This window comes from Taeniopygia guttata, chromosome 4 (genome assembly GCF_048771995.1).
Source record: "Taeniopygia guttata chromosome 4, bTaeGut7.mat, whole genome shotgun sequence".
Taxonomy (NCBI): Eukaryota; Metazoa; Chordata; class Aves; order Passeriformes; family Estrildidae; genus Taeniopygia; species Taeniopygia guttata.
In genome coordinates this window covers 69,621,525-69,644,246 of record NC_133028.1, presented here as the reverse complement: position 1 = coordinate 69,644,246, position 22,722 = coordinate 69,621,525, and the positions used below count along the sequence as shown (strand labels likewise).

The 22,722-nt window shown below is 40.9% G+C and overlaps 1 long non-coding RNA gene across 1 annotated transcript; it reads left to right on the top strand.

The window, feature by feature from the left end:
* The first annotated feature begins 12,344 nt into the window (after positions 1-12,344).
* Positions 12,345-22,179, top strand: LOC121469937 (uncharacterized). The gene is made up of 3 exons (XR_012055830.1): positions 12,345-18,348; positions 20,234-20,309; positions 20,791-22,179. It is a non-coding gene; the product is annotated as an uncharacterized lncRNA (long non-coding RNA).
* Positions 22,180-22,722: the final 543 nt, after the last annotated feature.

The window sequence follows — 22,722 nt, the reverse complement described above, 5'->3', positions numbered from 1 at the left end:
GCTCAGAAATGCTCAAGGCATGGGCTTTACAATTAATAACTTTCCTGTGTTAGTGTGAAAACTAAAAAACAAATTTAAATCGCAACATTCTGACGCTTGCAAATATTCGAAGTAAAGAAACTTGTTTCTTTAACTTAATTCCTCTTGTCCTGTGCCCATTATCTTTGACTTACTCATCAGGAAAGGTTTCCCTAATGAGCTTTGCTTTACCTTAAAATTTGTTTGGAAAATTAGTTTCAATTTACAGGAGTTCTGTGCTACTTGGTTAAGTTCTTGTCTGGGCAACCTCTCTTCTGAAGGAAACTCAAAAAAAACCAGATGGTTGTGACACTGTTGTTTTAGATGGCCTTGGAAGAACCTAGTTTAGTGGAGGGTGTCCCTGCCCATGGCATGACTGATCTTTTAAATCCCTTCCAATCCAAACCATTCCAGGACTCTATGATTATTTTTAAATATTCCCTGTCCATTGCCCACCACTTTCTTATATGCTCTGAAACCATTGATGTGTAACAGACTCAGTTCTGGGTGACACCTCCAGTCTTCAATTCAGGACATTCCCAGGGTGCAAAAAATCCAGAGGAGACCACGAGTGTCCTGGGGCACCTCTAGATATCCTTATCTGAAGGGCCAGTGATCCAACAGGCCATTCGTCCACTGGGAGTGCAGGGAGGGATCAGGGAGCTGAGGAGTTTTGATGGAAATGTCAGGTTGTTTTGAAGCACTGTGTGTGCAGTATGTAGGTCAGGGCTGGAGGGATAGACTGGCTCTGCAGAGGTGCTGAGAATGATTAATTTCCCTGGGCAGAATCTCTGGGGGTTTTTTTTCACTGTGTGCTCAAGTCAAGCTGCAATTTCTCATGGACGGTGGGCTCAGGTTTTGGACTATCTGCCTAAAGAGGGCATTTATCCTGGCAGCTGCTGAAAGGGAAACTCTTGTGGATTGGTATCAGCTTGTGCATTAAAAAATGTAATTTTTTTGCTGCATATTGGGAAGCTTTTCAAGGATGGTTTGTTTATCTTGCTGCTGTGTTCTCTGCCTATTTGCATCAGTGAGAGGTGATATTTGGGAGCTTTCCAGCAGCTGCCAGGCACCACCGAAGGTGTGGACCAGGCTCCTTTCATTGCCCGAGCAGCAGTACCTAATTTCCTGCGGAAAACTGTGCCCTTTCAGTCCTTAGCCCATTGTCTGATGCCCAGCTCCAGTCTGTATTGCCAAACCAGAGGTGCTAATGGGGTAGTATTGTTTCAAACACAATAAAATCCAGGCTCATTAAATATTTAGGGATGACTTAATATCTCACTGACTCTTTCTTTGTAAGAGCACAAGCCTTGTTGTTCTCCTTCTGCTTTATTCCCAAGCAGCCTGATCTTTTGTCTCCAGCAAAACATATAAAAATTGGCTGATAAGTAGTTTTAAATGTCAGTAGAAAAAGGTCTGGAAAAATTGGTTAAAGTTCTAAAATACTAACTTTAGATATTCTAAACTATTAGCTTTAAGTAGCATTTTATTGTTTCTTTTTTGCCACATTGGTGTTCACGCATGCAGGAATGGATTTTTCAAATGGCTTCTGTGATTGTTGCACTGCCCGTCTTCTCGTGCTTTACAGATGAATAGTGGTCCTGAAATTGTCCAAAGGAACATGGCTCCAGGGCTCGGGTTTTACTGGCATTGCAGGATGCCTGAGCACAATCCCTGCCTTGCCTCCTACTCACTGTATTGCCACACACTCCAGAGTCCCTGAGAGATGAGAAGCAGGTGGAGGGATTATGCATAGGGAAGACATTGGATGTGTTCTGTGTTGCAAAGATGGTTTAAAGATGGGTTTGCTCAATAATTATCTCAGCCATGTTTTCTGACACAGCTTGGCAAATTCCTCCAACACTCTGGTATAGGTGCATGAGTGACTTGTACATTGCCTCGGAGTAGAGGTTCATCATTTGAAAGGAGGTTTGCAAATGGTGCTATTTACTGAATAAATTGTGTTTTCCTGGAATCCCGATGGATTGATTTCTTGCCTCTGCAGTTTTTTTCTGGCAGCTGCCCCATAATGGAGTTGTGCCTTCTGGGTCAGAGATGAAAGGAACTGGCTGTAACCCTGTGCAACTGAAACCCTTTTTCCGAAGGTACAGTAAAATTTAGCTGTTGAAATGCAGCTATGCCTGCTCAGTGAAGCCTATGAATTAATATTTTTGTAGCAAAGAGAATGCTTGGATTCTTTGTTGCTGGACACCTTTGGTTGCTGCTGGATTTTTGAAACATCTAAGTAAAAAATACTTTCTTTTCATTTTGACCTCTTTTTCATGAATCATGGAAAAACCCCCATGATCTGAGATTCTGTTTGTGGATAAGTGTATAATTTCCAAAGAATTTCTTCTGATCCGGTAGAATCCTGTTATATGGGGGGAAAATATTGTTAAGGATATTTAGAGGTTTTGCATTGAGGACTGCCAGTTTTTCTCAGACCTACCTTTAGAAGATTGTTACTCTGCTGACAGCTCTTGGGGTCAAGTTCATAAGTATTTTCAATATTTATGGTGCGAAATGGCATCACAGTGTTAAGATAAATTTGTCCATCCTGAAGCAGGGCTTGGAAGTGAAATGACAGAAAAAATACTGGGAAGTAGATGAGTTTTGTATGTTTCTTGTCACCGCTCAGATCACACCCAAATCTGAGGGCTTTCTGATTTTCAAGCAGAATTTTCAGTTCTGCAATACCCTTTTAAAATTCCAGTTTTCAACTGAAACTCAAACTATTAAACCAGTATGAAAGAATCTGTGCTAGAGAGATTTTCATCCAGCTTGAAACACAATCAGTACTGGAATGTTCCTTTGAAAAATCTGATCTTGCAAAACTGCTCTGTGTGTCTCCAGGCCATTACAGTCTGGACAATCTAAGATGAGCAACTAAACTCCGTGGATTTCTTACAGCTAAATCTGACTTGCAGGGACTCACACCACAGGCAAACCTCCCATGTTAGAGGCTTGTAGAGACAAAAAAACACAGTTCTCAGTCATTTAAAATAACTTCATCTGCTTTTAAATATTTTGGTTTTTTCAGTTAGGAAGTCCATTTTTTTTCTCTATTTTTTTGGATAGAGGAGTTTTTTGTTATTAGTAGTATCTGTACATGAATTTAACTATTATAATTTTTTTTTTTGTAGAAACCACAAAAAATTTTATTAATTTTAGTGATTTCAGAATTTTTGGAACTATATTCAGAAAAATAAAACTGGTCCATTTGTCCTGGATTTGAGTCTCTTCCTACCAAACTATAAGGGAGAGAATTCTCACAGGAAGTACAGACCTGTCCATTTTCCAGGGGATTCAGGAGCTGTGGATGTGTAATCACTTTGATCACATCGGAGTTTGAATGCACATTATCAGGGAGGAATTCCTTTTTCTCAAAAGTGACTGTCATTTCCAGAAAGTGTCCATTTCCCCCCATTTTTAGGAGAAGATTTTGAAAGGCAACATTGTGATAATCCTTTTTGATCTGCTGTTTTGTTGACAGAGGTAAGAGTGGTCATGGATCTCACAACTGGAGAGAGGAAAGTCCTCCAGGAATAGGATATGATGTGTTGGCCTCTTCATTATGGAATTATCAGGAGAAGAAGAAGGAGGGTTCTTCTTCTAGTGTGTTAGGTGGTTTGTTGGGTGGGTTTTTTTTGGTTTGGTTGGTTGGAGTTTTAATTCATTCAGGTTTTTCCTTCCTTTTCTTCCATGACAACACACTGGAGTTTCTGGGAAGGGGCAGCAGTGTGGAGGCATGGCTAGCCTGAGGAAAACTGGTTCAACTTGTCAAATTCTCCAGTCTTCCTTAGTCCTTCTGTACAGCAAACCATTATATGATTATATTTACCAGTCTTTTGGGTTTTGAGGGGAACATTCAGAATATCCTCTGAATATCCTCTGAATGAACACCATGACTTGGAATGTCCCAGTTTTAGGGAGGTGAGTGGTTCTGCAGGTGTGCTACCAGGTTTTTTTTTTTGTATGCCAGCAGTCATAACAGCAAATCAAACCAATTTACATTTGATTCTTCTCTTGCTTTGAGATCAGAAGACGTTCCCTGAAATGTCCCTTGAGGAGCTGCCTCCAGACAAACCAAGGAGCTTTGGTACTAAGGGTTTGTGTAGTGCTGTTGCTTGAGGAATCCCTGCAAAACCTCACCTGGCAGGGCAGGTCCTGTTCTGAGCATCTTGCTTGCTTGAGCCTTTCTGAAGTTCATAGTCACAGGAACAAGATGAAATTGCAGTTTATTATGCCCACATAAATCTAAGAAATGACTGATGTAATAGTGTCTAATTTTTATGCTAATTTTTGGAAAAATATATCAGAACTTTAGGAGTTCAGTTCTTGACTCTAAATCTGATTAACCATTTTTCTCACTTCTTGCCACAAAGGAATATAGAGAACCCTGATTATTTAATCTGAACTGGTGTGTTGTAAATTAAGACTGCTTTCTACAGGGAATCCACACCCTAAATTCCCATGTGGGAAAATCATTTTTCTTAGGAAATAAAGCATGTTTCTTTGATTCTTATCCTCTTCAGTGTGGGGCCAGGCCATCATTGAAGCTGCAGTGAAGGTATGTGAGCACCCTGAGCTACCCCAAAGGCAGAGCATGGCAATTGAAGAAGTGATGGACTCAAAAATGTGCTGCTGAACATGGGAAATTCTGCAAATACTGAGATTATTGCGTCCAACAGATAGGAAGTGTTTATTTTGCATTTTTTACTTTAAAAGAAGAAAAAAATGAGCATGAAAGAAATCTCAATCTGAATTACACATCTCATAGTCCTCAAAAGAGTAACCACTTCAGTTTAGCCAGAGAAAAATGAGTATTTCCTGCTAAGGATTGTATTCTTGAGATACTCATCAGTGCATGCAAGAATATTACATCGCTGTCCTCTGGGAATATCCATTTCCATCTTTTTCCGTCCCATTCAGTAAAGCGCTCTGTGAGAAGGAAACGATTCCCTGAATGAATTCTCATTTTCTTTGACCTCTTCCCTGCTGAGGAACCCTATAAACACAGGACAGAATTAAGTAGCACAGGGGAAATGAAGATACGCTTTTATATTAAAAATGTTATTAAGGTCTCTCCATCTGGGGATGTTTATTCCCAGTCTGAAGAGTGGTGCTGGTTTTTGAATGAACCATGTCCCTGCTTTTCATAGGTGTGGCATATGAGTGATTATTCCTATTGGTTGGCATCTTTATTTTTGCAAGAAAATATATCCAGAGCCTGTTGAACGAAAACAGAGCATGGTCAGGAACAATGAACAAGCATGGTCAGCTTGCTATGCACTGTTCCTTCCACTAGACCACGATGCTCCAAGTCAGAAATGAAGAGCTTAAAACATGGGTTTGCTTGGATTTTGGGACTTGGGGAGCTTCTTCAATATCAACATGAAACTAGTGGCATTGCTGTTGCATGTCACTCATGTTCTGTGTTGCTGGCACCAAAATGTCATTTTATAAAGAGCAGATGTTATTGCTATTAATAAAGGATGCCCCTTTTCACCGTGTTTAGCATTCAGGATGTTCCTATGGCTGGAGTCAGTTAATGGCTTTGTTGTTGTTTTAAAGTCTATAAACACTGGCCTTTAACCAAACCTTACAGCAAGAGTGTTTCTGTACTGGATGGAGAGGGGAGTGAGTCAGGCTCTCTGTCTGCTTTTGTAAGTATTACTGGAATATGATTGTAAGTTGTTCCCGTTGACATGTGAGTATAGATGGGATGGGAATGTGGGAAGTCTGATATTGAGTGGGACCCCACCTGTGCCAGGGCTGTAGGAAGAACCTGTTTTCTCCTCTGCCATTTTTAAAGCACTGTGTTCCACATGGAAAAATTACTGTTATTTACAGAAATTCAAAGAGAAACTGCTAAGGCCCATCCCCTCTGCAGTGCTCTGGACTGTGCTGCAGAGCTACAACAAAGCCCAGAACCTGTTTGAATGATGTGTGTCCAGTTTCAGCTTATCTTCAATTTACAGACACTCCACAAGAAAGTATATTCATGTTGGGGTGGACAGCCTAACTGCTCCATGGAAAAGGTAATTCTAAGGCTTCTGGCAGATTTTAAGCTATTTTATATTGTTGTAGGTATTTTATCAAGCCATAATTTAGGAATTGACTCTGGATTAAATATATTCAGTGAGAAATCATGCTGGAAATTACTGGTGAGCAAGATTTCTAACAACTCCTGGTTTTGACAGCCTTGGAAGCATAAGAGGAGTAGCCTTCCTGGTTTTCTGAATTCCTTCAGTCTTCAAAGGGGCTTTTTGTAATTTTGGTTTAGCTTTTCAGGAGAATATGAACTCCAGTTCTTAATTCGTTTAAACTTTGTGTACATCCTCAGAGTCTGTCCTGTTGTTGGAGAAAGCTTGGAGGTTTGATTCATATGACATCTCTTTTATACCTCCTTTTAAGCTGATATAGGAACAATGCTGAATAATGCTAAATTCAGAGTTTATGTGGCAGGCTCCAAAGGTCTCTCTCAACTGGCATTGTTTCTAGAACAAGATGTTCTCTGAGGGTCACGCGTGTGGGGGTAGGTGTGAGCAGAAGCTGGGGCACAGCGCCAGTACAAAAAAGAAGGCAGAGTCTGCCCCAAAAACATGAGAGCAGCTGCCTGTGGAAGCGGTCCTGGCCCAGGACAAGTGGATAAGCATGGAGAGCCTAAGAAAACAAGGTATTGTTTCCATAGGAAGGTTTGTTTAACTAATAGACTTAATTTGCCAATGGTTATCTTAAATTAGAATTTACAATGCCTTGCCTAATTGCTTCAAGATGTACTTTTTTTTTTTTTTTTTGCCTTCAAGGACTCTTAAATCCCAGGAGAATCCATCTGTTCTGGCTTCTCTTCAGATAGTGATGGGTGGCTGCTGTGATATTGTAATTAGATGTGGCTCCTTGATTAACTGTGATTCTTCTGTCCACCTGGTGATACCTTTGAGAGGGAGCAGAGAAGTGCATCCCATAAGTCAAAGAACTGCATCTGTCAAAATGCTGAAATGAAACTCAGGGCTTGTTTTATTTACACATTACTTACATTTTGTAGTTGTAATTATCTAAGCTCTTTAGTGTATAATCTTGGGAAGTTACCAGAGGTTAAGGTCATGGTTTAGTGTTAGTACAAGTACAATGATTTATGTCCATCCAGTAAAAATTATTTTACCTCATGAAGGATAAAATTTCCAAAAGTCAGTACTGATCTGATACTACTCTTATCAAAGTTGCTACAGGTTTGAGAGGCCGTTCTTGTAAACCTGTGTGTCCTTGTGTATTATTTCTTCCTTATGTCTTTTGCAAGAAGGTTCTGGCCGTTTGGTTAAGTGCACGGGCCTGCTGGTGTGTAAAACAGCAGCCTGGCTTTATTTAGCAGACCAGACTGCTGTTGGAAGTGAAAAGAAAAATAATATTTTAAGTCTTGGACAATTAGAAATGACAGCTGGATGTAACAGCTTGTCTCTGGATTGGCAGGCCAAGTCTCAGACCCCTCAGTTCCTGTGGCTCAGTCTGTAGATTGATCTGAATGCGTCTGTTCTTAGATTCCAGGTCTGGACCTGAGTCAGCTGAATTTCTCCACTGTTTGGTGATCGTTACATTGGACTTAGAGACATGAGAAAAAGTGCTGGAAAACTTGGAGCTGGCTCTGAATTGCCATTCAAGCAATATGTGTAAAAAAAGGCTGCCAGGCATTCACACTTGACATAGCATCACTTTTTTTGCTTTGCTAAAGAGATGGATTCCAGGGAAGTACCAGACTACCTGTGCTAATGTCAGTGACCAATTTCCAGTATAAAGCAAGGAAAATAATACTCCAGCCTTACTTCTTTGTGATGGTGGTTGTGATGGGGCTGGTGACAAAGGAGTTAGTTGGTGACTTTCTTTTCTGCTGAAGATGCCACTTAGGATTGAGTTTGGGAAAGGATAAAATTCTGAACTACTGGCTGAATCCTCTACACAGGGAAGCTGGGTTTGGAGATTAAACACTGAGTTTGTACTCCTCCCTCTCACTAATCATTAAATACACACGAGGAGCTGTGACAGATGGGCCACATTCCACATTTTCAGAACATATTTCAGAATTAATTGTGCTGACAACATTTTAGAAAGAGCAGCTCCAGACTCTTCTCTTTGGCAACAGTGGCTTCTGGCTGCTGTCAGGCAGATGAACATGTTTTTCTGGGTTTATTATTTTGGGTTTAGCTCACATGCTCACAGTACTGATGATTAGGGGTATGGAGGGAGCACTACCTGTATTTATTAACCGGACTTCAAATACATGCAGTCATCAACAGCTTTTTACCTGAGTGCCTGTGGATTTGGGACGGGGAATAGCTCTGGGAGCAGATAAGGAGAGGTGGGAGGGAAGCCTAGAACAGGATCCATGCTGTGTTGTTGTTTGTGGCCATTAGAGATGGCTGACAGGGATCCAGAGGGCTGAGATCTGGTCTGCAGAGAATTACAGTGAGGTTTAGTCTAGACTAAACATTTTTGCATGCACTGAGTCTATCACTCTTGTTCAGATTCCTCTGCCATGGACTAATTGGAGCTGATGATCGCCTGCCATGAGAATTGCAGATTCCTTTTCCAAGGTGCTTTTTTTCCCTTCTTTTCCTTTTTTAAAAAGCAGTTTACAGGTTTTGGCAAGAGGCTGTTTTTGGCTCTAAAATGACAAAAATGCTTCCAGCATAGATTTAGGCATAACTGTTAATATTCTCCAGATTCCTTCATTGAAAAACCATGCCAGTTACAAACAAACAAAAATCCACCCCTCTCTCCAATTTGATTAGCCAAATATACTTTTTGTTCTTTTATTTTCAGCCCATAAAAGCTCTTTCCTTCAAACCTTGAAAAGCAGAATGCATTTTTTCATTATGCTTTTGACAGACATCCACTATATGTTTCTACCACAAAATTTGCATGCTGTGGTGGGATTTCCAAAGCATTCCCCCTCAGATTTCTGTGCTTGGAGTCAGCAGGATCAGTGTTAGACTGCCTCTGGACGCCCTGGAAATCTGCTTCTTGCCCAGACACTTTGTTTTTTGTTCTTTCATCTCTTAAAACACATTTTACCTGGATAGACCTTGAATACCTTTACTTCATTCTGAGTTTTCCACGTATATTACTTCTCAGTACGAACAAAAGGAAGATGATATATAGTGTACTAAGATGGATGTTAGGAATTGTTGAACATTTTCTTTAATTTTTAGAAGGAGTTTTGAAGCATCTCTTCTCACCCCATCTTCAGCTTTGTCAGTTACAGGAAGAAACCTTAAGGGCAAATATTTTAATGGTGGCCAATCAATCAAAGGCTTTTTTGAGAAGAGTTATCAAAAAACAGTTGCCATTAAAATTAAGGTTTGGGGTTTTCTTATGAGGTTTTTTTTGTGTGTGTGTGTGTGTTCCCATAATGCTAATTCAGAAACAAGGAGATCTTGTAAAAGCTGTGAAGTTGTTAATAAAGCAATTTAATTAATGTACATTTTCAAATTCTTTTAAAATCAAAGCCAGAAGTAGCTGCAAGAAAGCTGCAGAATGGGTGAGAAGGTGAAAAACACAAAGAAGGAAGATGGAAGAGGAAGATGATTTATCTGCTGCCTTAAGAAACAGCGTTTATAAGCATAAGGTAGAGACTGGGATTGGGATCAGAATAAGGGTCTGACTGGGATGAGATGAAAAGTTGCTGCTTCTCAAAAATCTATCTGAAGCTAGTCAGGGTTTGAGGACTTGGATTTAAAAGATCTAATAATCACCCTTGCATGCATTTCTGTAATAATCAGATAATTATTATCTTCTCTTTGTGTGGTGGAGTTAATTTCAGTATTATTCTGAAAGTCCTAGTTCAGCTGTCTGGCTGAGTGGGAAGAAATGCAGACTTCCAGAAAAATTCTCCTCACTTACTCATGGTTTTTCAATGGTAAAGCCTGTTTTGTGATGACTCAGGCAGTTCTGGCTCCCATTTTGTGGGATAAAACTCCTGACGTACCGTATTCCTCCTGTCGCAGTAGCAGCCCCTAGAAATCTTGGGAACCTCCAAGTTTATGCCAGCTCTCCTGAGATTTCTGCAGGGTCTTGGGAGCAGCCAAAGCAGATTTCTCTTTGCAGAGAAATTTCCCTCTTTGCAGAGAAATCTCCTCCTGGAGAGCCTGCCTTCTGTGCCCTCTTATTCCTTGGACAGGCTTCTGAGGAAGTGACAGCTGACTGATCCTAACAGGATCACAGGAATTGGAATCCTTGATGTTCCTCCTATAGCTGAGGGAAACTGTTGAATATAAGTACACACAAAGAAGAACTGAGGTGCAACGAGGAATGGTAATTCCATTTTGAGACTGTCACCTGTCAGTCCAGGTGAAAGTCAAGATAAAAAGTTTTGGTAATTGATTTTGGTTTTTTAAGAGTCTGAGGCTGATCTTTAAATAAAGCATTTGCACTCACTTGTAGGACTTAAGCCAGTTGTGTGCCCTCTAATTACATCAGTCCAGGAATGGAGAAGTTTGGAACAGCAGCAAATACTACAGGAGCTGCCAAGAGTGATTTTTTCCAAGCACCCATGCGGAATCTTAGCCTGTGCAGTGTATTTCAGCAGTAATTCTTGGACTCTGTTCTTTGGTGTTAGTTCAGTCATGGCCTTGTAACAGGCAAAGTGGAAAATGCTGGAGAAATGCCATGTTAAAACACATAATGCCAGAACTATAAATATTGGGTTCTTATATTATTGTAAAAATGAGGCTGTAACAGACCTAAGACAAGAACCCAAATAATTTCTTCTCAAATCATAGAAACAGTAAGATAAATAATATTAAATAGAATCAGTCCATTAATCAATGATTTTGCCTTGATTTACACCAGCTTAGTGTCACAACACATTTCTTCCCCTAAGGCAGGCTGTATCCAGGAGATGTGCAAAAGATTTTTCTCTTAAAGAATCCTGGGATTTAAAAAAAAAGAATTAATAAAATGTAGAAGAGGCCTTGTCACATGGTTTGAATTTACCTGGCCCACAGCCAGGAGCCATAGGTTTGATTTGTATCCCAGCAGGTCACTGCAGATCATAGCAATTCTGTTAAAATGTGCTCAAATTTGTTAAAAGGCAGCATACACACACACAGTGTGTGATCAGTTATCAATTTTTAATAGCATTTCCCTACAAAAGTCAGCAGGAAAACTGCTGTATGTGTCCCTGTGGCCTGCTTTTCTCTTTCTTATAATAATTTTTTTCTTTTTACTGTACTTAAAATCATTACCTAGTCTAAATTCTTCCTGAATTGCAAATGAGGACATTTTGCATCATCGTAACAAAAGGTGAAATACATTGTAGCAGAATTAATCCACTCTTTAGAAAAATGGTTTAAAAATCAATCAATATAATTATTTTAACTAAGTCCCTAAAGGATAAAGGCTATTTCTTGGATCAGGTGAGCAACCTTACAAACCAAAAGCAAGTTTTGTCTCTTACCTCAGAATAAGTCAGAGTGAGTAATCTCTGGGGTTTTTTTAAATGATCAGCTCACTATTCGTTTATTGTCATTTCTTAATTTATCTCTGTCGTTAGTGTTAGAAGTCCTTCAGAGTTTTGCCCTTCATAGAGGGAGGATTAAACCTGCTAAAAGCCAGCAGTGGTATGAAAAAAGAGTACCAGGCAGCCTTGAGCCTCTTGGAAAAAAGAATTCCAGTAAGGAGCACTACATCTCAGAGTCTCATAAAGCCTTCCTTTAAACTGCTGCAACTGATGGAGATTTTGGCACTGTCTCAGGTGATCAGCTCCCCACAGGCTCTTCTTCAGCCTTCCTGTCTGTGCCTTGATTAAATCAATGGATTCTGAAGGGAAGCCTCAGAAAATCACCAAATTAGCTATATTTATGGCATGGTATTTTTTCAGAAACCAGTTGATGGTAATTAACAGAGCAGCAGCACTGTGCTTCATTTTTGCAGAGTAAGAACTTCTTTCAGAAGCACCCCAAATTTAAGGCTGATGACAGCATTATTGTGCAGGAAAATGGACATGTCAGTTCTCTTCCATCTCTCAGACTGGGAGGGAAATCATTTGGTGCTCACACGAAAGGATGAAGGACAGAGTCATTAACATATTAATAGAGAAATAGTATGTCCCTGTCTCTGTCCCTGGCTGAGTTTTGGTGCCCAGCCTACCCAGGCTCTGGTGATTGCTGCAGCTGAAGTCCAAATTCAGCCCTAGGGCATGACCCAAGGCACCCAAGAGTGACAAAATGAATTAGAAAAAAAAAACAAAACCAAAAACAAAACGGTGAGACCCAAAGAGGCTGCTGCTGTTCTGTGTTCCTGGGCTGCAGGATTCAAACACCAAGGGAGTGGAGGAAAGGATAACCTTGAGTTTACCTGCCTAGTCTGGGAAGGATAAATAAATGGCCTGCAAGTGATAAAGTGATCAAATGCTTCCTTTTTGGTTCATTCATCCTTTCACAGGTGAGGAGAATAAAGACATACCTGAGAACGTACAAGGGGCTTTGAACAGATGCTGACTCAACATCTGTGGGATGTTGAGGAGCTGACTTCAGCATCGTGTAATGAAAGGAAATGCTGAGGTTAGGTTTTCTCGTGGGATTTTTGGGTGGTTACTGCCCATGTCTTTACCACTGAGATGTGGGGGACAGCTCAGACTCCTCTTTAGGGAATGCCTCGGTTACTTGTGTGGTGTGTGGATGAAGGGTGGGTGCATTCCTTGTCTGGAGTATGTACTGCTCCATTTCCCCAGCAGCCAACAAGAGCAGAGGACTGGGAAAATCAGTTCTGGGAGCCAGCTTGGCAAATTCAGAGTTGGTGTTAATCAAGGCTGCAAACTTCAGAATAAAAGTGACTTTGTGTTCTTAGTGGGATGGGAGTTACGGATGGGACATGTGGTGTTTTTGGGAGAGGCACTGAGATGAGTTACCTTGGGACAGAAGCTCCTTTCCACATTACATTGCAGAATGTTTATGTCATGTGGGACAGTAAGAGCACTTCAGTCTTCATCCCTTCCCATCCTCAGTCCTTCCAAAGACAGTCCACTCTGCACTGTCTCGTGTCCTTCCCCGGCAGAAAACATCCATTTTCTGTTTCTGCCTTCTTTGGGAGAAGAACAAATTTTTGGGACTGTCATTGCTTCTTCCCTTTGTTCTGACCTGATGCTGTGGGGACAGGACTAGGATGGGGGAAGATGACTTCTCTTTTAACCTAAGAGAAAAAGTCATAGCTGGCACCAGAAAGGAGACCAAATCAATGGCTGTGCCTGGTGTCAGGGAAGAGGCAGGAGCAGAGAAGCTGCCTCAGCAGCTCTGCCCCACCTCAGTCTCTGGTGCAGCCTGTGTTGGTGCTGCCCACTGCCTTTGGAACACTCATTTGCCAATGCCCTTGTGGTAAAACTGAGCTTAGTGCATGTGGATAAGGTCAGTGGATTTGAAAAAAAAATCCAAAACTATCCAGAATGTACTGGAGTTTGCTGCACTGAACCAATCAGGTTGATCTGTGTGTCTAAGGTATGAATTTTGCATTAAATAGTCCATTTACACTAAGTGGCAGCTAAACACTGCTTAATGTGTATCTAAGAGCAAGCAAGCCTTTTCCAATTTAATGAGAGTGAGGAAACCCCACCATTGCCATTTATAGTCCAACCTTCCAGTAGTCTGATATTGCCCTAAGTAGTCTCTGAGAGAAGTATCTCATGTTTCAGAGTCTTCATCATGCTACAGGAGCACTTAAATTGTTTCTGCCATCTCTATTTTATGTTAGTGTGGAGTTGCTGAAATAATACCTTTCTTTAAGGGAAATGAAGTCAGAGTTAAGGAAATCCCAGCTCTAGGGGCTGTTCAGATATTTGAATAGATTCCCTTTTATATCATTTCAGTGGGAGAACTTTGGAAAATACCAGCTGTCTCTTTCCTTATTTTATTTTTCTATGGACTTTTTTTTTCATTCTGTATTCAGAGTCTTAACTGCTAACTGAGTATCTCTGCCTTTTTCATATTTCAGTCTCTGCTTTGCTACTTCTGTTTCCCTTGCCATTCTCTGCTTTTACACTCCCTTCCTAGGGAAGTAGGAAAATTCAGGTGTTAATACTGGAATGATTTTTAGTGCTGTAGTTTCAGCTTTGAAACTTGCAGCTTTCCCTTACTTTCCTCAAGCTGATGAGATCTTCTGTATGAGAGCAGTGGCACGGATTTTCTGTGTAGATCTCAGACTGAGCAATTATCCTTAATACATCCAGAGTAAAATCCACAGTTATATCATTTCAGCACAGCTCTGTATCATTCCAGGAGGAGCATCCAGCTGAAATAGATGATACTTTGCCAGGATGCAAAAGGAACCTTCCTTAGGACAACATTTCTCCTTCATCTGAAGTTGTTCCCTTTTTTATTGTATTAGCTCAGCTGGTTATTTTAACTCATTTTTTCTCAAGATCACCAAGATTTCTGTATGGGGTGTTTATTTTAAATACTTTACAATATAAGATATACAGATCCAACTTGAGCCTCATTAAAAGAACATTGCCAAAAATTGAAAGCCTTCAGAGGCCTATTAGAGTGAATTATCCTAATGAGAAGCATGAATTCTGTCCTGGCAGCTCAGATTGCTTCAGTGGATCTGGAATTCTCCCAAAACCTGCCAGAATTTAAGGACCCGTGTCTGTCTGGCTTCCCTTGCCTTGTAACCAGGACAGAGAGCAGCCAAGTGCTGTCTTTGCCAGCCGTATATTCAGAATACAATTTAAACAAAAAACTAACAGCAGAAACTGTTTTGGTTGTGCTTAGCATGTGTAAGATATTTTTAGATAGATAAAAATTCTCATTATAATTTCTGACAGAAAGAACTTGCTTTTCTTCCTGTCATAATTTCTTACAGGTGAGCAATGGGAATTAAAGTCCATACCTTAGTCTCTGTTGTGAGCCTTTTGGGAGGATGAAGAGCAAAGACATGAAGGTCCAAAGCAATCAGAACTGTCAGTTTGAATGTATTCTCTCCACTGTTCCTGGCCCAAGGTTTTAGGTGAATGTTCCCAAGAAAAAATAGTCATTTTGTGTAAACTCTCTGTGCATTGTCTGCTTTAATTGTAAAAGCATCAAGTGGCATTTCCTTCCCCGTGAAATTCCCTGGCCTTGCATTGCCAGATGTGGCCGTAAGTTATACAGCTGTAAATCAAACCAGTCCTTTTCTTCATCTTGCTGAAAGCTGCTGCTCTCAGATGCTCTTTGCTGTTGGTTCCTGCTCAAAATGAGAAGGTATTGTTACAGTGTGATATAGAAACTTCATCTGCAGTTCTTTTTCCATTTTTCTGACACTGATAAGCAGTTTGCAACAGTGATGTGTTACTGGCAGGGCTCATCTGGGGCTGGAATTGTGCCCTGGAACCAATTCCCGATGCACCGGAACCCTGGCCCTGGCCACATGTGTGAGTCTTCTGGCACCTCCTTCCTTACAAAATGAAGTAGATCTTTGCCCCTCTGCTTAATGCTGGTTTACATACTGCACGTGCTGATGGCATCCAGCTGGTGAGTTACTGTGATCCTGAGACCTATAAAGAGCTCGATATAAAGCTGGAAAGGTAACTAATCTTTTTGAAACCACGCTTGCAAGTTCAAATTACTTTCCATGTAGGGTTGCTGAATAGAGAATTTTTCAATTCTAGATTTAACATGAAAACCTCATTTCTTATTTTCAAAATTAGGACGGTGTGTTTTACTCTTCTTGATTTGCTCATTCTGCGCAGAATAGCATTCTTTCTTGCTGCTGCTTGGGTTTTTTTCTCCTGGGTGGCCATTTGCAAAGTGCTCATCTCAGAAGTCATTTTCACCTCTTAGTTGCCAGAGTCTTCAGGGAGCATCCAACTCTTCTAAGGCATAAGTGAATCCAGGTTTTCTCTTGAATTCCACCCATGCCAGCTGAGGGTATCTGAGTACTCAGTCCTTCCTGAAGAAAACAGCACTGGTAGAGCTTTCTGTGCATTAGCCAGATGTTGTGTCTGAATCTGGGATCAGGTAAAAGACCTTTTTTGCAGGACACTCCCTTAGTTATGTTCCTTTTGCTGTGCAGTTTTTACTAATAAACAACATTGTTCATGGCCAGTAGTTATAATAATGATAGTAAATTTTTTTTCCTCTGGGTCTAACATTTCTAGAAAAATAGGTTTGTTGCTTTTTCTGTCAATGCTGTTTTATGCAGAAGTTATTGATTTATTAAATCATAAGGAGCTAATGGAAAAGTTTCTTCAATTCTATGTCATGCTGGAAATGCTGTCCTAAAAATGGGTGTCTCTGGAAGGCATTGAATGAAGTGATGTACAGGGAGGAGCAAAGGTGCAGATAAATGTAAGAACATCTTTTTTGACTGAATGCGGCAGCTGTCAAGTGAGTTAAATAGCATTTCTCAATGCAAAAGCTGCTTGAAGCTGGTAATTATTGTGCCATTGAGAAAGCAAAGCCCTCTCATTATGAATATGTGATGAACTATGAATCCCCATCTCATGCAAAACTATCTGAGATTAAATCTTCTTCCAATTTGCATTGTTCAAATAATTATAGCTAGCTGGGGTCAGAGTTTGGGTGATGCATTCCCAGCCCTCGGGTTTATCCACTGGCTCCAGGACCAGACCACAACGTCAAACAGCTCAAAGAGGTTTCCTATTGACTCTGTTTTGGCTATTTTCAGATGTGATGCTCCTTCCTGCAGTCTAACCGATGCAGCCCTCTGAGAAGTTCTTCTCCATTCTGTGCTTTGCCTTGTTTCCTGAAGCTTTGCTTTCCAAACAGAAACATCCACTTAAAATGCAGAGTCTTCATTTAAACTGCATTCCTCAGAGTGATCTCTCCCCAGTTCCAAACAGTAAACCACAGCTAAAACAGTAACAGAGAGCTGCTGTGCACAGCGAGACTCAACTCTGAGAGCAACATCTGGATTTGTTAGGATGAGCAGGCAAAGCACTCTGGAGGGTTTAGGAGCAGTGTGTTCTGTGTTTTGAGCTCTTTGATCACCCTGCATAAGGGCATCATCATTGTTCACTGTGAAAATGGGATGGCTAGGTGACAACAGGATGGCCAGGAGAGCAGGGTGGGATGATAACAGATGAAACCTGGGAAGGGATTACAAAGGGCCTTTGCAAATGCAAGTCCATGTCATTCCCAGCACCTCAAAGATGCCCCAAGGCAGCTGCCTGGAATGCTGGATGATTTCAGTTTCTCTAAGTCCATGTTCTAATTGTAGGCCACTTCCTCAAACAAATTATTCTTCTGAAGTATATGCAAGATTTAAAAGATTTTCCTCCAGTCGTTTCATTTGGGAAGAAGCTGTTTTCCTCTTTTCCTCTGCAGAGTTGTGCAGTGATGTCCCCTATGTCACTGTTCCCCTTGTCCCTGCTGGCAGTTGGAGCTCTGATGTCAGAAGGAACAAGGATGCATCAGAAGTCCCCTCACTCTTGAGTTTATTTGATCACTTTCGGAGTTACTTACCTTTGGATGGTGTGATGCTGCATAAATGTGAGATGTCACCCAGTGCTGCTTGTGCTGATGACAGCTCCGTTTTCCGAGACCTGCCCTGCCAAGCCACTGGAAGTAGCTGCAGAGCAATGAGCTGCCTGTGTGTTTCTGGAAGTGTAAATTGACCTGGTTGTAATTTGCTTTTATTCAGCAGCCTATACATGTGAACTTCCAATGACTGTTCTTTTAAAAATGGGAAAAAAAAAAAAAAAAAGGAACAGGAACCAGAAAACCAAACACATATGGCGTGAGATTTGGGCTGTTATGCAAATGGCCCAGCACTGGATGAAACTTAAATTCTGTGCACTTCCAATTACATTTTCTTTCTTTTACTGTCTATTCCCTGAAAATTTTGCAGGGTTGTCTCTTGTATTTTCATGCAGAACCTTGCACAGAATCATCAGCTGGGCTCACAGGATGAAGAATCACCTATTACCTTCTTCATGTATGGTTAAACGTCGGTCCAAGTACCTTTGCACTGTCAAAGTAGATTTCTGATGAACATGAGTTAATTTCCTCTCTTGTGCTGCATGTGCTGGAGCTTTTATATGTCTGGAAACATGCATGTTTCCTCTTCCTAGAACACAGATTTCATGGCTTACATCATTGAGTGACATTTTTACAGCTGTTTTTGCTCTTTAACAATTTATTTCTTTCCTCTGTAGCTGAAGGAAATGATGGAAAATGAGCCAAAAGCATCGTGTGAGTCAAGAGGCGCGGAACTGCTGCCAAACATCAGTTCCCATCATGACAGGAACGACTCCCGGGGTGGTGAATTCCAAAGAAATGGCTCTGTGGTGGCTGGCACCGGCTGCAGCAGGGGAGTCACGCAGAGACAGGAGCAAGGCAGCAGGTAAGAATCTCAGTGTCTCACTCATGCATCCAGACACTTTGTGGTTTCCCAGTCTGTGGTGTGGGAAGCATGTCAGCAGGTCATCCTTGGAACACTTGGGCTGCTGAGCCAAGTAGGAAGAAGGTGTGCAGGGTGAGAGGGAGTTACTGATTTGGGACTGCAGCACTGAGGAGGGAGCCAGGCCTCTCACTGCAAGGTTTTTGCCTCCTTCACTGAAATAAGTAACCTGAGGTACAAGATTCTTAACACTTTGGCAATATTCCTTTTTTTCTTCTGTTTGCTTCTTCCAGCTTTAGACAACTATCCCTGTCTAATTCCAAACTAATTCCGGCCACCACCGCTGCTGTATTGGCACTGTTCCAGCCTATTTGTGGCTGTGTGTGTCCTGATAATTGAGTGACTGTATAGCTCCAAAGGGCAGAAACAACGACAACAACAACCCCCTGCTTTGAAATCACGTACTTGAAATAATCTTCAGTTTGGTGAGAAGTAGAGACTATTGGATAATAAAGTCCGGATCTGATTTCTACATATTTATTTTAAAGACAATACCAGCCCAGTATCTTTCTGTGTCCATTTAAATGGGAAACTGTAAATTTTAATCTTCAAAAATCAGGCCTACCAAGACTCCTTCACTCACAGCCATTAGCTACTGCACAAAAAGCAGTGTTTTCAACTCAGGATTTTCAAGTCACAGTTTTAGCACCAAATTTCTTGTGGTAAAACCTTTTTCACGGCTCAGACTTCACCCAACACTGGGATTATACCCTGAGTACCCTGTTTGAAAGGGCAGAGCATATTGTACTGGTGCAGAAAGAGCAAATCAGTTTTGCTCTTACATGATGAAAACTAATTTTCTGGGAAGGTAGCTGTACATTTTCTGAAAACTTTAGGCAGTAGAATATTCTGGACACGCAGGCTTAGATTTCATTTTTCTTTCTGTGCCTTCTTGCTTGGTTGTAACCCTAAACTTAAATTCAATTACATGAAATAATTTTAACAAGTATTAAAATTCAAAAAAGAACAAGGAAACTTCTTAACAAGGCAACTGCATTTTGGAGAGCTCTACCTATTTGCCAAATTTCATTAGAATTGGACAGCAAAAACACATGAAGGAAGCACGTATGTACACACGCAAAAAAAAGTAATTTAAAAAGTCTTCTCTCTATGGTAAATTAGCAAGAAAAAATACAATTATTTGCAATTTTCCATCATTTAGTGACAATTTAATCCACTTTCAAGAGATCTGAGTAGCCTGTACATTGTTTTCTAAAAAATGGTAGCAGTTATAAAGAGGAAGAGCCTCAGGGTACAGCCTGTAGTGACAGATTTTCAATCCCTTGATTCTTAGATAAATCTTTCCCAGATTTATCTAAAAATCAGTGAGAATAAGTGAGAGGGACTGACCTTTTTCCCCTAACTTTAGACTTTCATGTTGGCAGCCGTATGGAAAGAGGTTAATTGGAATATCTCAAAGGGAAAAAAGGCTTCCCTCATGCAAAATAACGAAGCTTGGGTGGTATCATGTAAATGTGGGCAGCCTTTCCTGGCAAGGAACCTAAAAAGTAGGTTCCTTGGCAGGAAAGGAGCTTACTTTAAATTGAGTTTCTTTTAAACAAGAAGTGAAAGGTTGCTTAGCTTATCAGTCAGACCAAGAAAACCAAGGGTTCTTTGATAAGGATTTTCAAAGACCAGTAGAACATTTTCCAGAGGCATTAGCTTAGGCTCTGTGTTTTTTAACTGTCTAAAGAGTCTTCTTTCCTACTTTTCACTCAGTGCCTCTTCCTTTTGTTTCTTCTTGCTGCAACAATATCCTTTCTGAGTCTGTATTTTAAGCTAAAAACTTCTTATCTCTTGCATGTGCCGACAACTTGGTGCCTGGTAGTGACCCCATGACTTCTGAGGAATTACACCAGTTTATACTAAGGATCTCTCCTTTTTCTGTATCAATGTATAAAAATGTGAGTACTTTGGAATAGATAGAGTGGGATGAATCTAAATATGTTTCTGTTTGGAAAAGGAGCCTGGAGAAGAGCAGTGTAGTGCTGTTGACTCAGGCAGGATGGACAGTCCCAGCACAGATGGGGCACATCAGTGGAAGCTGGGATGAAAGAAATGCAAAGAAGAAAGGCTGGGAATGATATTATAGCATAAATAAAAATGGGAATAAAGCATCCTGTGCTGTCAGCACTTAGAACCATCAGGAGGAGCAAGTCCAAGCCCCGGCAGTTCACAGCCTCCATCGCCTGCAGTGGTCCTTGGGCTGGATCCACCAAAGGGACTCACTTTTACTTCCAATGGCTCAGTATAAAGGCACCTCCAGCTATTTTAGAGGATATTTTGGGCAAAAAAGACAAATATTTTATTTTACAAATGTGATTGTCAACCTAGAATGTTTCAGGGTATTTTCAATGCTGATTTCCCTTTCTTTCATGTCCTCAGAGCTCCCTTTGAGCCTTTGAGATTTTTTTTACCTAGTGGAATTTCTGAGCAGAGAGAGGAAAAGCAGTTCTTTTCAGAACTGGGGAGTGGGCTGCTTTTTCAGGAAGATTTAAGGTAGGTTTTAATTTTATGTGGAGCCTCCCATCCTTGAGGTACACTGTGGGGTTTTATACGGTGATGTGATAAATATAGAAAGGTGACCTAGTAGGCAGAACAGAGCAACCACTCAATCACTTCACACATATAACACTGGACAGTAAATGAAGGGCTTCAGTAGCAGCAGGACTGGGATTCCTGACCTCTGGGAGTTCCCACTGGGGTGATTTTAAGGAGTTACGGATTTCTTTCCACTCTGCCCCTTATCAGAGGGGACAGCTCACTGCTGGCACAGGCAATGGAGAAAGGTAACTTTAAATCATCCCCACATGCCATTCCTGAACTCAGGAGTTAGAGCTAGATTGCAGTGTAGGATAGCTTTCCTCTAAACTTGGTCCAGCACTTAAAAATCTTTTAAATGACCGGAGCTGATGAGTGGTTTTGCTGTTTAAATCACGTGTAATACAGACCTTTACGGAGCTGTAAAGAAAAATAGATAAAATTCTGCCCTTTTTATTGTATTTTTCTGTAAGGTGTTAGATTCAGCAAAACCTGCAAAGGACAAGGAGTTAATCTACTGCAGAAGATAAAAGTGGTATTACCAGAACATGCTGTTGCCAGCCCAAAGGTAGCTAAAAATTCCAAGAATTACCAAAAGTTTTAGTATTCCGTGTGATTGATTTTTTATCTTTCCCCAGAAGGTTTTAAGAAGAAGGTTTAAGTAATCAAGTTGTAATGTGTGAGCCTAAATCTGGGAAGTATTTTGTTTTTAGTAAGGAAAATGGAAAGTCTGCTTCTGTATTTCTTGTAGGGCTGATACTCCTTATCTTCTTGCTCATTTTTTTCCATTCCCTCTGGGGTTTTTTGCACTGCCCTGGTTGGCTCACCTGCACCTGCTCCAGCAGCTGAGGCTGGACAATTCCCTTCAGCAAAGTCCACTCTGTCACTGTTACACTGGAGAAACAAGACTGAAGTGTAAGCAGGAAGTGAAAGGGATCAGCCTGTGTCCCAGAGCTGAATTACAGAATATTTCTAGTCTGAATGTGGAATCCACAAGCTGTAAGCTGCCACTCACTTTGCCCAGGGTTTGAATTCTCTCTTTCTTCTGTGCTGAATTGAAGCTTCAGTTGTGTGTAGAATGAAGCCTGTGAAAAGACTCTGGTATCAAGTGTGTCTTCCACAAGGCAGCAAGACAGCAAATACCACATTAAGAGACTAGAAAAAGTTTCATGCTACATGGCATTCTAGGAGAATCATTAAATGAGAGCTATTTTATTTTACACTGAATAGTAATAGGCTAACTCCTTTCTTCATTTGAAATTAAAATAGACTTTTTTTCTCTAAAAAGAAACCCTCTAAAAGGCAGGGTTTTGCTAATAAGAATCCAAGGTTACAAATTCTAATTATTTGGCTATTTCACAGAAGGGCATGGTACCCTTCCTCAGGCTCTGACATGGGATAAACAGGTGAAGGATGCTGGCAGGGAGTGAAGCAAACAGGTGATAGCAGTTACGATATTTTAAGTTTGGCTTGAATTGCCTCAGATGATGAACTTCCCATTTGAGGCTGAATGCTACACTTGAGTTTTGTACCTCGTCCTGTAACTTGTCCTGAAGTCAAAACCAGCTGCACAGAGTGGGAGGCTGAGGAGAAAGTGCAGAAAGACTGTGGGGAAAGCAAAGATTCCAAATTAAATCTGGAACAGTTAAGAAATGCAGGTAAGGACTATGCTTTAATTGTACTTGGGTCATAATTACTTCAAGTCACTGAAAGCAGCAGAATGCTTGGGCCCCTGTGCTCATGGTTGCTCCTCCATAACTGCTGAGTTCATTGCTG